The sequence below is a fragment of the Muntiacus reevesi genome, chromosome 20, assembly GCF_963930625.1.
Source record: "Muntiacus reevesi chromosome 20, mMunRee1.1, whole genome shotgun sequence".
NCBI lineage: Eukaryota > Metazoa > Chordata > Mammalia > Artiodactyla > Cervidae > Muntiacus > Muntiacus reevesi.
Window position 1 is genome coordinate 35987648 of NC_089268.1, and position 16712 is coordinate 36004359.

General features: G+C 39.9%; 1 pseudogene; it reads right to left on the reverse strand.

Annotated features, from left to right (window-relative positions):
• Window positions 1–2932: 2932 nt before the first annotated feature.
• On the reverse strand, window positions 2933–11886 carry LOC136151479 (placental prolactin-related protein 3-like; annotated as a pseudogene).
• Between the last annotated feature and the right edge of the window lie 4826 nt (window positions 11887–16712).

Genomic DNA, 16712 nt, shown 5'->3' on the forward strand with positions numbered 1-16712 from the left:
CAGGCAAGAATAACCCTGGCTATGAGTGAAGAGGTTGGTTTTGCTGAACAGTGTCCTGTATGTCGGTGAAAGGTGTCTTTGCCTAAAACAAGATAATTTGACTAGATTCTGCCCTGAAGAGTTGCCAAGCTTTGTTCATCTCTAGAACTATGGCCGTTAGTACAAACAAAGGAACATTAATATAAAGGACAATTTCAGAAGAAAGAAGAGAGGGGAGAAAATGGAAACAAAAGGGAATATGAGATATTTGCTCTTAGGATATTAAAAAAAAAAGCATATATATTTGAGTCCTTAAAAATAAAGTGTTCTAACAGCATTTCATCCTTCACTACCCAAGTCCTTGACTCACTTTCCCTTTGCTGCTTTTCTTTCCTTCTCTCTTTCTCTTCCTTCTCTCTTATTCATTCCCTTTTCCCTGCTATCTTTTGATTTCCCATTTTCTGTTTACTAGGAATTACTCGTAAAGCCCTAAAGATGCTGCACAACCTGTCCAGCAACATCACTGACTTCATAGGAGAGCCAGTCAAGAGATTGGCCCTCATCCCAGGTTGTCTGGAGGCTGTTGAACAAGCTGAGCAACCCTAATCCAGTCACACTGCTCCAGTCTCAGGAGAGACTCAGTCTATTTGGAGGATTTTATAATTCAGTGACCTACGAAGGCTTGTGTGTAAGGCCAAATAATTAATGACAAGGATAGTTGCTCTAAAAGGAAGAGAGAATGGTCTCACTTCTCAGATAAATGTGTTTTTAAATCCAGCTTTCTGATCTACTCTGTGTCTATGTGACCAGTTGGACATTTGTCCTGAAGCCCCAGGCAGGGATAGATGCACACCAGTATTTCTGCCATTCAATTGTTCAGAGTGTTTACAATACATGGGTTTCCCTTGGGTCAGCTAGTAGGTAGCTGATGGTGGGCTACTTAATTTTCTCCAGATGGTGCTTGCAGAATGAGGGAAACAGAGAGGCTGTGCTGACAACTGCAGGTGGTGAGCTGTGCATACCAGAATATTTTCCCTGATTAAAAAGGAAACTATGGCATTGGGGATCCCCAACTTGTGAATGTCCGGGATAATCACAAGGATCCCCCACAAGAGAAACACGTGTCATTCAGGGGGAATTTCAGATCAGTCCGTCTAGACCAAGAGAAGGCTACAAGAGCACCATGTAAGTCAGTGATGTCAGAACTTTCCCATCTTGTTGCCATCTACCCTGTTCCAACATGGCCCAAGGAATGAAGATCCAGAGAGGGAGAGAGAAGGAACCTTGCAGAAATGGACACATCAATGCTTCCAGGTAGGTGCACTGGGCCTCAGCAGGGGAGAGGGATACATTGAATAGGCTGAATATGAGATTATGCTTTTGAACTGTGGTGTTGGAGAAGACTCTTGAGAGTCCCTTGGACTGCAAGGAGATCCAACCAGTCCATCCTAAAGGATATCAGTCCTGGGTGTTCATTGGAAGGACTGATGCTGAAGCAGAAACTCCAATACTTTGGCCACCTCATGCGAAGAGTTGACTCATTGGAAAAGACCCTGATGATGGGAGGGATTGGGGGCAGGAGGAGAAGGGGACAACAGAGAATCAGATGGCTAGATGGCATCACCGCCTCGGTGGACATGAGTTTGAGTAAACTCTGGGAGTTGGTGATGGACAGGGAGGTCTGCTGTGCTATGATTCATGGCGTCACAAAGAGTCAGACATGACTGAGTAACTGAACTGAACTGAACTGAGATGGAGTTGACACTTGACTGACCTGAACTTGTGAAACCCACAGTCATTAGAATGTACAGAATGGTTGCAATGTGATGCAGAAAATGAGGATGCAGTGGAGTGTGGGTGAAGACAGTCACTAGAGGAGGATGGAGCCAGTTCACGTTTGTATCTGCTATGGTCTCAACATTTGTGTCTCCCAGAAACTTCATATGATGAAATCCTGATTCCCATGGATATAGTATCCATATGCGGGGCCTTTGTGAGGTGATGGAGTTATAACGATGGAGCCTCCTCAGTGAGATGAGTGCTTTTATATATAAGAGACACACAGAGCTCCCGAGTCCTTCCCCCCGTTTGAGGATACAATAAGAAGTGTGTGACCAGAAAGGACACTGCATGACCACGCTGTGGAAATCCATTTCCATTGTTTATAAGTCTGTGATATTTTGTTATAGCAACCCAGAAGGACTAAGACAGCATCCTAACAATCTTCAGACAGTTCAGTAAACCTCATGCTATTTGTACAAAGGTGCGAAGCACTGATCCTGTCTGGTGTAACACTGTGACAGTGGGCTGACAGTTCGCAGCTAGCTTTCATAAGAATCCTGAGGATTCAGTCTTCTTGGTAGCATGGCCAGAACCATGAACAATTGTCTAATATTTTGATTCTAATAAATTGACCCAGAATAATTTTCTGTGATTCTTTTTTTTTTTTTTTTTTTTTTTTTTTAATATTATTTTATTAGTTGGAGGCCAATCACTTTACAACATTTCAGTGGGTTTTGTCATACATTGACATGAATCAGCCATATAGTTACATGTATTCCCCATCCCGATCCCCCCTCCCACCTCCCTCCCCACCCGACTCCTCAGGGTCCTCCCAGTGCACCAGGCCCGAGCACCTGACTCATGTATCTTATGTAATCTCTTAATGGTCTTCTTTGTAATGCCAGCTTCTGCTATTTGTGACTAATTTTAATAGGAGCTTCATTCTCTCAATTGTAAGGGTGGATTTTCTTTTGATTTTATATTAAATAAAAATAAGAAATGTTAACAAATTGCCCTCTTAGATTTTGACATCTCTAAAGAGTCTGTGTTTATTTTTTTAAGAGAAGACCCATTTCACAGTGCATGCATTAAAAAGCTGTAAATTTCAAAGAAGCTTGCTATGGGATAGATCGTTAGGACCATCTCAGAGCTGGATGGGATGGATGTGGATTTAGCACGTGTTGTGGATTCGGCATGCCATGATCTTGGTGTAAATGTCAATATTACGTGTATCCCTGTGCAGGCACCGGAACAGGATAAAAAATGCATGATGACGTATTTTTTCATCTCTGGACCTCAGGGATTGAAGTTCTGTCCAGCAAATGCGAGCATCCAACATCTTCTTTCTGGCTGGAAAAATAACCTGAATACCCAAAAGATAATGACTTCTTAAGCATTTTATTAGTATTTGCTTATCTTTGTCCCTTGTAATAATCAAATTAAGATTGGGAAATACATACAAATATAAAACTCTCTAAATATGGATTTTGGAGCCAGCCTATGAGAACACTATTAGCAACCTAAAAAGCAGAAACATAACTTCAGATTAGTTTTTACTTTCTCTTTTCTTCCTTCCCACTCTCATCCTTTGATTTGAGGGGAACAGAGAAAGAAGACACGTGGAACTTCAAGAGCAGCTGTCCTGGGATACTTTGAAGAAAAGGCTGATCATGGAAATTCTGTTCTCTAGTTCTCTTACTCTTGATATTATTTCAACCACCTGTGCCCAGGAAGAGGCAAGCTTTTGGTGGAATTGTGTGTAATGCAGGGAAGGCTGCACAGGCCAAAATTTGCAGTGAAATTCTGATTCCTTTACAGTTGAATCTATCACTATGAATGACTAGGCTCCTGCTTTATGTAGTACCAGTCTAGAATACAGAAGTCCTAAATCTTTTTCTTACAAAATGAGCTATTTCAAAATACCTTACACATTACAGAGGTCACCTCTTTCAATCACGAACAAAGCGAGGAAGCCCTCTGCAGGATACTCACCTGGTTGAATTGCCTCTCTATGAGTTGCTTAAGATTTTGTACTTTTTTCATAGTCGCTCTGGCTCTTGATAGGGTAGTATTTGAAACTTCTTCTATATTTCGCAGGGTCTTCACTAGATGATGCAGAGGAATATCCCAGGAGTATAGTAACATGAGGATCCACTTACTAAGGTCTTCATTCTAAGCAAATGTAAGAAACAGTCTCATTAAAATAATCATAATTCAGTGGTTTGGTAACATGTGATCGTTGCTCAGAGCAGCTGACCTAAAATACTCTTGGTTGTTCTTATGTGTATGCAGAGATTTTTGAAGGTTGTAAAAGTTGCAAAATTATAAAATGTAAGCTATTAGTTCACACTTAGCTGAATTATTAAAAATCTAGGTTATTTTAGGAACTAATTCTTCTGATGAGTTCTAATTTATAACATGAAAAATTTTCTTTTTTCCTCTGATATTCTACCACCACTCAGTGAGTTCTTTTGTTTGCATATTTGCATGAGAGAAATCTAAGTGTTTTATGACAAGTCAGTATGTGCCTGCAGTACCTGACCCAGGAAAGAGGCATTCTACCTGTGCCCACTCAGTGATTCTTTTGTATTAATGAATCAGATGAGTCATTCGTATTGATTTTTGATTGGTAATTTGTTTTGTGATATTACAACAAAGAGACAATGACGAAGACATGGCATTCCTAAACAGGCTTTCTTTCCTCAGTTGATCCCAACACCAGCCCCTATGCTGGTATCAGAAGAGTCTGTCTTGTTGACATGTGTCCGGGCAGAAAATGGCACAGCGTTGTCTTTAGTAACAGCATCCGTGGGATTCACAATGGAGGGCTTTCCCCCCTAGTTCACTACTACTAGCAGAATTGAGCATGAAAATGCCAGGGGCCAAAGATCTCTAGTTAATATGTTTGATTTCTTTACATCATGAACTGTTTTAGTGGTAAAAAAGAGAGAACTCAGTAGGATTAAATATAGTAATGCACATAAAGTGCTTGTAAAATATATGGCCATGTAGTAACTCTCAATAAGCTTTAAATTTAAGCTTATTGAAAAATCACTCCTCCTCCTCCTCCTCTTTGACCTTTACCTATACCTGATTATCCTCATTCTTAATGAGGAAAATAATGATGGTATCATTAAGAAAGTGTAGAGAGAGAAGATAGTATTTTAAGGGGGGATGCATTTGAAAGTATTTTAAATAATGTTAGGACAAAGGATAATGCAGGAAATCAGAAAGGAGAGATTATAACGGTGACAATTTGGAGCTGCCATAAATGATTGAGGCTTGATATGTAAACTGTGTTGTCCTCAGAACAGAGGCAATTGTTGCGGCCATGAGAAGCAAAGCAATGTTTTATAGGCCATTGTGGGGGAGACTTACAAATTAAGAATGAAAGGTGACACTGGAGTCATTGAGAATGACGAATGAAGGATGTGTTAGAGAAGGAGAAGCAGAATCAGGAGAGCCTTAAAAGGCAGACGTGATGGCTCGAGTGGTGCGGTATAGGACTCCCACGTACAAGTCACTAGTAACAGGGAGTACTCAAAACTGGGGTGTGTTTCTTATATATTCATGAATATTGCAATCTTATGTTTTACACATGGAAGTTCCCATTCATTTCCTGTTTTTGTACAGTATAACAGCTGCAATCCTGTGTCTAATGTATTGCTTTAACTAAACTTGCCTGCATGGACAATTTATAGATCTGTTTTTTATTTTGCTACTACAGATCTTTAGTCATCCCTTGATTTCATTCATTCTTCAACTGCATAATATAATTTCTCTTCAATTGCTTATGTTTCCTCCGCCGTTTTCTTCATGTACAGTTACCATTACCTCTAATAAGCTGAAGCCTGGTAAGCTACATACTGTCTCATTTGATCCAGTGAAAAACCCAGGTGAAAGACTCACGTTCATCTCTTGGGCTTCTTCTCTTTCTTCAGGAGCCTGGAGGGGATTGGTGTGGCAATAATCAGTGGCATTACTAAACTCCGGATTACTCTGGGAATAATTTTCATCCTGAAAGTGATCAGGCAACTAGTTAGGGCTATTGGGCATTCAGTAGATGGAACCATTACCAAAACATTAACATGTTTGATAGACTTGTAATTTTTTTAATGGGGAGGCATCAGAAAATTTGAAAGTCATTCTTTCCCTACTTTTTCTATACATTGTTTCTATAAAAATGATTTTACATCTAGCTTTTCTAAGTTCAAACTTTTCCCTTCTCTGTTTTATTATTATCTTTATTTATTTTATTATTTGAACCAAATATAGTACATATGTACAAATATTTGTTGCTGCCCAGGTGATGCTGGGCAATCCCAGGGATGGGAGCCTGGGGGGCTGCCGTCTATGGGGTCACACAGAGTCGGACACGACTGATGTGACTTAGCAGCAACAGCAGGTGACAGTAGTGGTAAAGAACACTCCTGCCAATGCAGGAGATATAAGAAGACTCAGGCTTGATCCCTAAGTGAGGAGCATCCCATGCAAGAGGGTACAGCGACTTACTCCAATATTCTTGCCTGGTGAATCCTATGGACAGAGGAACCTATTGGGCTACAGTCAGTAGAGTTGTGAAGAGGTGGACACAATTGAAATGACTTAGAATGCATGCATGCACCCATATTTAACCATTTAATCTCTTGTTTACAGTGGGTTAGAGCCAATATATTCCCTTATAAGGAGTAACACAGTAATGACTCTGACTTATCTCTGAACCAGCTCACCAAAAAGCTCAGTGTTTGTCCCAGGTGCAGAATACAATGCTGTTTATGGTGACAAAATGGTACATCAGAAAAACAGGGCATAAAGTTTTAGGAAATACTAAGCAATGGACTGAGAATAATAAGAGTAGAAAAATCTAGCTAACACATTGATAGAGAAAAACTAATCTTTAGTGAAAGTCATGAACATTTGAAGAGATTACTTGGAAGAGTTGGAAAAAAAAAGTAGAAAGTCAAAAATGGAGGATGAAACAAAAACTAGTGAGTACAAAGAACTACAGGAATTTAATAGAAACCTTTAGCACCGCCTTTTATTAGCTGTCTTCTCTACTGTGTGCTCCTTGATTGACCTAAAAGAATTAACATTCAACGTTCAAATACCTTCATCAGAAAGAGAATAATTGTTTCCAATTGTAAACCCCCTTCTACTGTAACTCTAAACCTATTCACTGCAAATCTTAAAACAATAATTTGTAGCATTAAAAAAACTACTAATATTCGTTTTTGTAACCAGGATTCAGCTTTGTTTAACATGTTGCATCCACCCAGTTCACTACAGAGCAGTTCTCTTTTATTGGCTATTTACTCTGAGCCTGGAGAAGAAAGCCCAGAGAGGCCGTGAAGGACCAGAAAATCACATGCTTCCTTTTCCCCTGTCACACCTAAAACTGCTTTCTGTCAGGTAGTATTATGGACTGAATGTGTCTTCTTCAAATTCATGTGTTAGAGCCCAAATTGCCAAAGTACACTGTTTTGAAAAGGGTTCCGACGTTTTGGCACGCCATGGTCTATAGACCACCAGAATCCTCTGTCCATGGAATTTCTCAGGTAAGAATACTGGAGTGACTTGCAGTTCCCTTCTCCAGGGAATCTTCCAGAACCAGGAATAGAACCCAGGTCTCTCCCATTGTGGGCAGATTCTTTACCATCTGAGCCACCAGCAAAGCCCATTAAGGTTGAATGAGCTCTTAGGTTGGAACACTCATCCAATAGGTTTAGTGTCTCCATTAAGAGAAACACCAGAGAATTTTCTTTTCTGTCTCTGTGTCTGTGTGTCCTTTCCTCTGTCTGTCTGCCCCACTCCCCACCCTGTGTGAGGACACACGGAGAAGCCATCCTGGGAAGAAAGAGTTCTTACCAGAACCTCACCTTGCTGGTGCCCTGATCTGGGACTTCTAGCCCCCAGAACTGTGAGGAAATAAATTTCTGGTGTTTATTCCACTGAGTCTATTTTATTCTTTTGTGGCATTCCTAACTGACAAATACAAAATCATTTATTTTGGAAATTTAAAAAAGAAAATGAATGAAAGGAAATTGAAAAAGTTATTGCACTTCTAAGGAATCTTTGAGATTTCACAAAACTGAACCTTTCTTTGATTTCCACATCTTATGAGCTGACGGCATCTTTGAACTACAGAGTATGTTAATTGAAGTTTGGTTGAGGCAACCTTCTTATTTAAAGGACAGTATGGCCCAGTCACTTAGGCAGAGGTACCTTCTGGGAGCCTGACAGGCTACAGTCTATGGGGTTATAAGAGTCGGACATGACTTAGTAGCTAAACCACCACCACCACAGTACTTACAAACTCAAGGAACATCATAGTGGAAAGGTTATTCATGTCGTGGGACAGCCTGAAGGCACGGGTAAACAGCGCTCTAAGGGACTTCTGGGGGATTTTAAACACGTCAGGACCACATGACGGGTGTAAGTTGCCTTGGCAAAGGAGCAGATTTGACAGGACCAGCAGCAGGAGCAGGCAGGACCCTGCTAAAATAAAAACATGAGCCATTCTGAATTGATCAGGTCACCTGAGGTTATCAAATCCATCCTGTGGAGGGAAGCCTTCTCTTTCCCTGTTGCTCTGAGCAGGAGTTGGTGCTGTAGTAGCTGGGGTGGGGAAGAAGAAGCGCCTTCTGTGTAAATTTGGATGATGATATTTGCACAGATAGATAGTTGGAGAAGTAGGCTACTCCCTGCATTTTGTATTGCTCCCAGAAGTACTTCTGTGCTCTGCAAACATTTGGAACTTAATTCTGAGCCAGAGTGTTTAAGCTATTCTTTTTTTTTTTTTTCATTTATTTTTATTAGTTGGAGGCTTATATTGTAGTGGTTTTTGCCATACATTGACATGCATCAGCCATGGATTTACATGTGTTCCCTATCCTGAACCCCCCTGCCACCTTCCTCCCTATCCCATCCTTCTGGGTCATCCCAGTGTACCAGCCCTGAGCACTTGTCTCATGCATCCAACTTGGACTGGTGATCTGTTTCACACTTGATAATATATATGTTTCAATGCTATTCTCTCAGATCACCCAACCCTTGCGTTTTCCCATCGAGTCCAAAAGTCTGTTCTATACACCGGTGTCTCTTTTTCTGTCTTGCATATAGGGTTATTGTTACCATCTTTCTAAATTGCCCATTATACAAAGTGAAGTAAGCCAGGAAGATAAACACCAATACAGTATACTAATGCATATATATGGAATTTAGGCCATTCTTTCAAGACAGTTTAATGTTGGAGCTCTGCAGACTCTGACCAGCAAGGCCCTCTAGGAGTTCGCAATTTTTTCACTCTACATTGACTAATGCTTGAATTTTAGACACTAAAATGACAAGACGTGTACAGTTGATCTGTGTGGTTTACCATCACGCTGGGGTAAGAGTAAACACATGACTGACAGATCGCTACTATTGAGTACAGAGAGAATACTAAGAGAAAAAGGATACTGTACCTTGGGTCTACTAACTCACCTTCATAACCCCATGCATGTCTTTGATACTTTCCCAAAAGCTTTAAAACATCTTAAAATGTGTGTTTCACAGTAACCCTGTGAGATAGCCTCAATCTTCACTATGATCATCAAGTTATGTTAATGAGATGCAATGACTTGGAGAGGGCAAGTAATTTTCCCTGGTCCCATTATTAGCAGATGGAGGTGACTGGGCACCAATGCAGTCATCTGTTCACTTCCTGATGCCACATCACACATGCCTGTGGGCTCTCGGTCTGCATGTGTGTAACCAGGACCATATCAGGAGCTGTGATGACTCTGCTTAAAGCGAAAAATATTTTGTCTTTGACTGCAAAACAGCAGTGACCCTAGAGCACTGGTTTTATCCACTTGTTCTGCTCTGTCTATAAAACACTCACCGGTAAAGTCTTTGACAATTATCAGTGTGGAGGCCTGGTTCTCCTGGTTAGCATTTTTTCTAGGCAACTTGACAGCTCTTCTACTTTTATGCATCTTTAATCTTCTCATTACGGTTGCTTCTTTGAGAAAATGGCAAATAAATCTCCAAATGGTAAAACAAGATATTACCTAGTCAGTACCCAAGACAATGTCATTGGCTCTGCGAACAAGGCCTGACTTTCCTGACTTTGACTCTTTAGGGACAAAATTTATCTGTCTGGTCGGGAGTACATCCTGACAATCCGTGGGGCTTAGTTTTTGAACCATCTCCAAACATCTCCTCTTTGATAGTAAAACTAGACCTTCAAGCTTCCATGATGTACTGTAATATCACAGAAATTATTCCTGGCCTTACCTTTGGCCAATAGAAGCATAAAATCATAGACTCTTGCAAGCGTGATTTTAATATTACTTTTCCTGTCCGTCCTTTTTAAGTTAGCAAAATTTAAGACTGAAGTGAGCAAGAGTTGAGTATGGACAAGAGAACTGATAAAATAGAGATTTTATCCTCCTGAATGAGATATGAGCATGATTCTTTTTACAATTTACCAGAAGAGTGGTAATTTAATTAAGCATATCAGCATTTACTAGGTTTTCTCTGCTCTTAGTTAGTTTAAAGGGGCATGGCATCTAAGAATAAAATGGTTATTTAAAATTAGGTGAGGTCAATGTATGGGAAAAACCACTACAATATTGTAAAGTAATTAGCCTCCAACTAATAAAAATAAATGGGAAAAAAAAGAATAGAGATTTTCCAACAAATAAGGCATATAGAAGATCAAGAGGTATAAGATAAGATGCTCAGCAAGACTAATAAAAAAAGGAAATGCAGATCAAAAGCACAAGAGACATCACCTCATACCTGTTTGAATGACTAGTACCAAAAATTTAAGAAATGACAAATCTTGTTGAGGACGTGGAGAAAAAAGAGTGCTTATGCACTGTTGTTAGGGATGTGCAACTCCCTAACTGGTGCAACTCCCATGGAAAAATATTGTGGAGGTTCCTCAAGAAATTTAAAAGAGAACTGTTATGGGATCCATTATCCTGTTTCTGGATATATAGTCAAAGGAAATGAATTGTCTCAATGAGAGATCTGTATTCCTATGTTCACTGCAGCATTATTCACAGTAGTCTTGGTATAGGAACAACCTCAGTATCTTTTAACAGGTGGATGAATTAAACAATGTGATGTGACATATATAGGTAAATATTATTTAGCCATTAGAAAAAGAAGGAAATGCTTCCATTTGTGGCAACATGGATGAAACTGGAGGGCATTACACTAAGTAAACTAAACCAGAGAAAGAAAAATCCACTATGATCTCATTGTAAAGAATCTAAAAAAAAAAAAAAAAAAAATCTCTGAGAGAGTGGACATCATCAAGTGGCATAACGCCTCAACATACATGAGTTTGAGTAAGCTCTGGGTGTTGGGGATGGACAGCGAAGCCTGGCGTGCTGCAGTCCATGGGGTCACAAAGATTCGGACACGACTGAATGACTGACTCAACTGAAGAGAGTGGAACTTACCTGTGTGCTCCTCAAAAAGCAAAACTTAAACATGTGTGGTGATGGCAATGTTAACTTAATAGGAAGGGAAACTCGTTTCTAAAACATGCACAAATGGTGGTGGACAAGATGATGGAGGGGTAGGTGGGAGTGGGGTACACCTCTCTCCACTGATGCATCAAAAACGTCTAAAGACACAGGAGTTCTCACAGAAGACCAGGTGAATACTGGCAGGACGCCCTGACTTCTGAGAAGGAATATCCGGATTCATACAAAACTCAGTAGGACAAAGGAAAGAAGGGACAAGGCGGAAGGGGAAAGAAGGAGGAGAGCAAGTGGGAACAGCCGGCACCTGGGGCTGAGGGAGCTGATGCGCAGGGGAGAGATCCCCGCGTCCACGGCCGTCCACTGGAATGGGGGAGTCATTTGAAGCTGTTGGGGAGTGAACTAACTAACCTGTGACCGTCCGAACAGAGTGAGAACCACATAGACAAGCCATGCTGCTGCCTTTCATACCTTGGACGGGGTTGTAAGTCCACTGGTGTCCACGGAAGCTGGGAGCTGGAGCCATGGGGATTGTGGAATGATCTCAGGGTGAGGACTCCTGTTGATCATAGGAAAACAGCCAGATGGGATGGGATGGAGGAAATCTGCTGCATCCAATGCTACTTAAGGAAACCCACAAGGCCATAAAAGTAGGGTTCAACTGCCTGTGGAGTAGAGCTATCTCTTTCTGCATGGTGGTACCTGTAGGTTGAGCAATAGAGAAAGACTTCAGTGAGGGTGGTCCTTGAGTGCCTGATGCACTAAGCAATGGAGAATTTTGAATGTCTATATACCCTACCCTACCCTATTCTCTGTCTAAATTGTGGGTTTTAGCATCATAATATTTTTATGAACTGAAATTTCTTCTGGTTGAGTTTCTGGTTTACAAATTAAGCTAATTCTTCACATCTGACTCGTTCTTGGGGTTTCAAGAAACTTTGAGAACCTTCCTTCCTCTCAAGGCAATAATGTCCTTTACTACCATTGCTGACTTCCCATACTTGCACTTCTTGCCTACTACATCTATGTCTTTCTCTATTCACTATGACCTTAGTAGTATGTGTCCCTATGTTGCTATTAATATTGATAACAAATTACTAACCTGATGCACTAGAAACCCAGAAGGACTACAGTTATAACAGTAGTAATAAATTACCTCCAAATTATAATCAATTAATGCTTCCATTTAAAACTCATTTTCTATCTATATGTTAGTGAGATCTCTTAACTCATTTTCCTTACTAGGTGGCTCAATTTTGAAATGAAATATAGAAAACAATAGATTGGTGAACTCTGGAAATTACCTTCCTTTTGATATGCATCATTAGTAAGTATGCAAATATTAGTTTTGGTTTTTTTTTTCCCAAGTGCTACGGTTCTTAGTACATATTATAGCTCACTGTGGGGTGATTTCTATTGACTGAAGAATGTTCACTGTGAACTATAATTGTCAAACAAGTGAATGGAGATGAAGAAAGTAATGCCAGGAAGGCACAAGCTTTTGTTGTTATAAAAGGAAAACCTTGCTTTGTTTCTCACCTACAGTCTAATCTTTAGATTTATTGAAACTCTTACTGTTCTTATGCTCCATTAAAAATTTGGATTATTTGGGGTTTTTTGCCCATGAGTTGTATGTCTCATGTGTTTTTGGATATTAAGCCCTTATGAAATATGTGATTTGGAAATATCTTCTGTCAGTCTGTAAATTGCCATTTGATTTTGTTGATGTTCCTTTCTTTGGAGTTTGTTGTGGTGGCACTGGTTTGTTTTTGCAGTTGTTGCCTTTTCTTTTAGTGTGAAACCCAAAAACTTGTTGCAAAGACTGATGGCAAGAAGATTACCTCAATGTTTTCTTTTAGGGGTTTAATCGCTCAAAGTCTTACGTTCAACTTTGTAACCCCTTTTTAGTTGATTTCTGTGTATGCTAAAAGACAGGGGCACAGTTTCATTTTTTCATAGAACTATCCAGTTTTCCCAGTGCCATTTTTGAAAAGCTTGTCCTTTCCCCATTGGATATTCTTGGCTCCTTTTTCATAAGCTAACCGACAATATATGGGTGTCCATTTCTTTCTGGCTTTGTTGTTCTGCTCTGTTGATTGATGTGTCTGTTTTCATGCCAGAAGCAAATCATTCTGTTTTGATTACTATAGCTTTCTAATACAATTTGAAATCAGCAACCCTAGTCTCTAACTGTGTTCTTCTTCCTCAAAATCACTTTGACACTTTGGTATTTTGTGATTTAATACAGCAGGATAGACCAAGAAGAGATGGAGAAAGTACACAGAAGAACTATACAAAAAATCTTAATGACCCAGATAATCGCAGTGGTGTATGTTCTCATTCAGAGCCAGACATTCAGGAATGTGAAGTCAAGTGGGTCTTAAGAAGCACTGCTGCCCATAAAGCTAGTGGAGGTGATAGAATTCCAGCAAACCTATTTAAAATCCTAAAAGATGATGCTATTAAGGTGCCCCACTCAATGTGTCAGAAAATATAGAAAAGCCAGCAGTGGCCAGAGGACAAGACGAGGTCAATCATCGTCCCAATTACCAAAAAGGGCAGTACTAAAGAATGTTCAAGCCACTGAACAGTTGCACTCATCTCCCATGCTAGTAAGGTTATGCACAATTCCTCCAGGCTAGGCTTCAGCATTATGTGAACCCAGAACTTCCAGATGTTCATGCTAGGTTTAGCAAAGGCAGAGGAATCAGAGATCAAATTGCCAACATTTGCTGGAACATAGAGAAAGCAAGGGAACTCCAGAAAAGCATCTGCTTCATTGACCTCACCAAACTGTGTGGATCACAACAAAGTGGAAAATTCTTAAGGAGACGGGCATACCAGACCAACCTTACTTGTCCTCTGAGAAATCTGTATGCAGTCCAAAAAGCAACAGGTAGAAGCAGACAAGAAACAATAAACTGGTTCAAAATTAGTGAAGGAGTCCGTCAAGGCTGAATATTGTCACCCTGCTGATTTAACTTATATGCAGAGCATGTCATGTGAAATGCTGGACTGGAAGAGTCCTAAAAGCTGGAATCAAGATTGCTGAGAGAAATATCAACAACCTCAGATATGTGAATGATACCACTCTAATGGCAGACAGTGAAGAGGAACTAAAGAGCCTCTTGATGAAGGTGAAAGAGGAGAGTAAAAAGCTGGCTTAAAACTCAATATCAAAAAAGCTAAGATCATGGCATCTGGTTCCATCACTTACATGGCAAATAGAAGGGGAAAAGGTGGAAGCAGTGACAGATTTCCTCTTCTTGGGCTCTAAAATCACTGTGGATGGTGACTGCAGCCATGGAATTAGAAGACGATTGCTTCTTGGCAGGAAAGCTATGACAAACCTAGACAGTGTGTTAAAAACAAAAACATCACTTTGCCGACAGAGGTCTGTACAGTCAAGGCTATGCTGTTTCCAGTAGTCATGTATGCGTGTAAGAGCTGGACAGACAATACAGAAGGCAGAGTACTGAAGAATTGATGTTTTCAAACTGTGGTGCTATGGAAGATTCTTGAGAGTCTCTTGGAAAGCAAGGAGATCAAACCAGTCAACCTTAAAGGAAATCAACCCCAAATACTCTTTGGAAGGACTATGCTGAAGCTGAAGCTCCAATATCTTGGCCACCTAATGTGAATAGCTGACTCAATGGAAAAGACCCTCATGCTGGGAAAGATTGAAGGCAGAAGAAAAAGAGGCTGACAGAGGGTGAGATGGTTGGAAGGCATCACCAATTCAATGGGCATGAACTTGGGCAAATTCTAGGAGATGGTAAGGAACAGGGAAGTCTGGCGTGTTGCAGGCTGTGGAGTCACAAAGAGTCAGACATAACCTGGCAACTGAACAATAACAAGAGTTATATACAAGTTATAGAATTTTTTTTTCTGTTTTGTGAAAAATACCTTGGAATTTTGAAAGAGACTCTTGTGAATATGTAGATAGCTTTAGGAAGTATGGATGTATTAAGAATATTAACTCTTCCAGTCAATAAATATGAAATATGTCTCTTTTGGTGTCTTTTAAACATTTCTTTCATGAGTGTCTTGAAGGTTTTCATACATAGATCTTTCAACACCTTGCTTAAATTTATTTTTTTGTATTTTATTTTTTTGATGATGCAATTGTAAATGGGATTATTTGTACTTCTGTTATTTGTTTTGGTGTATGGATAGGTAACTGAGTTTTATATATTCAATACTGTATACAAAATGCATGCTGTTTTTTACAGAATAGACAATTTTCCCCTGAAATAAGACATACAGAATGCCCAAGAGGTATATGACAAGATGCTCAACATCACTATCAGGGAAGTGCAAATCAAAAGTACAGCATATACCACCTCACTCATGTTTAAATGGCTTTTACCAAAAAGTAAGAGATAAGTGTGGCTGAGGATGTGTAGAAAATGGAGGTCTTAATGGATTATTGGTAGGAATGTGTATTGGTGCAACTCCTATGGAATACCTTCTGGAAATTTCTCACGAAATTTTACAAAGAATTGTTAATGTAGCCACTAATCCCACTTCTGGATATATATTTACTTCTGAATATATAATGAAATAATTATTTCTAAAAGAGAAATCTGTGCTCACATATTCATTGCATCAATATTCACAGTAGCCTAGAAACAATCTATTTTAGGAACAATCTAAATATCTGTCAGCAGGTGAAGAGACTTAAACTATGTGATGAGATATATATATGTGTGTGTGTGTGTGTGTGTGTGTGTGTGTGTGTGTGTGTGTGTGTGTATGTGTGTGTGTGTGTGTGTGTGTGTGACTTTTATTTAGCCATTAAAAAAGAAATAAATTCTTCCATATGTGGCAGCATGGATGAAACTGGAGTGCTTAATGCTAAGTGAAACAAGTTAGAGAAAGACAGTTACTGTATGATCTCAATTGTAAGGAATGTAAAAAGCAAAAAACGTGGAACTCAGAAACAGTGGAGGAAAGTGACTGCCAAGGCTTGGAGAATGGGAGAAATAGGGATGGGTTTGTAAAAGGTTATACATTTTAACATGTGAAAATTATAAGGTCTGAGGATCTAATGTGTAGCATGATGACTATAACTGATAAAATTGTGTTGTATAATTGTTGCTGTCTAAGAGAGTGGAGAAGGAAATGGCAACCCACTCCAGTGTTTCTGCCTGGAGAATCCCAGGGACGGAGGAGCCTGGGGGGCTGTCTTCTATGAGGTGGCACGGGGTTCGACACGACTGAAGCGACTTAGCAGCAGCAGCAAGAGAGTGGAACTTACCTGGGTTCTCTTCAAAAAATAAAAGGTAAACATGTCAGATGATAGCTATGTTACTTAAGTTAATAGAAAGGGTAAGTCTTTTCTAATACATATGTAAATGAGGGTCAGCACTATGGCAGAGGGGTAGGTGGAAATGGCAAGTATACTGGAGTGGGTACTGGAGTGGTACTTTCCTCCTCTGGAGGAGCTCCCGACCCAGGGATTGAACCATC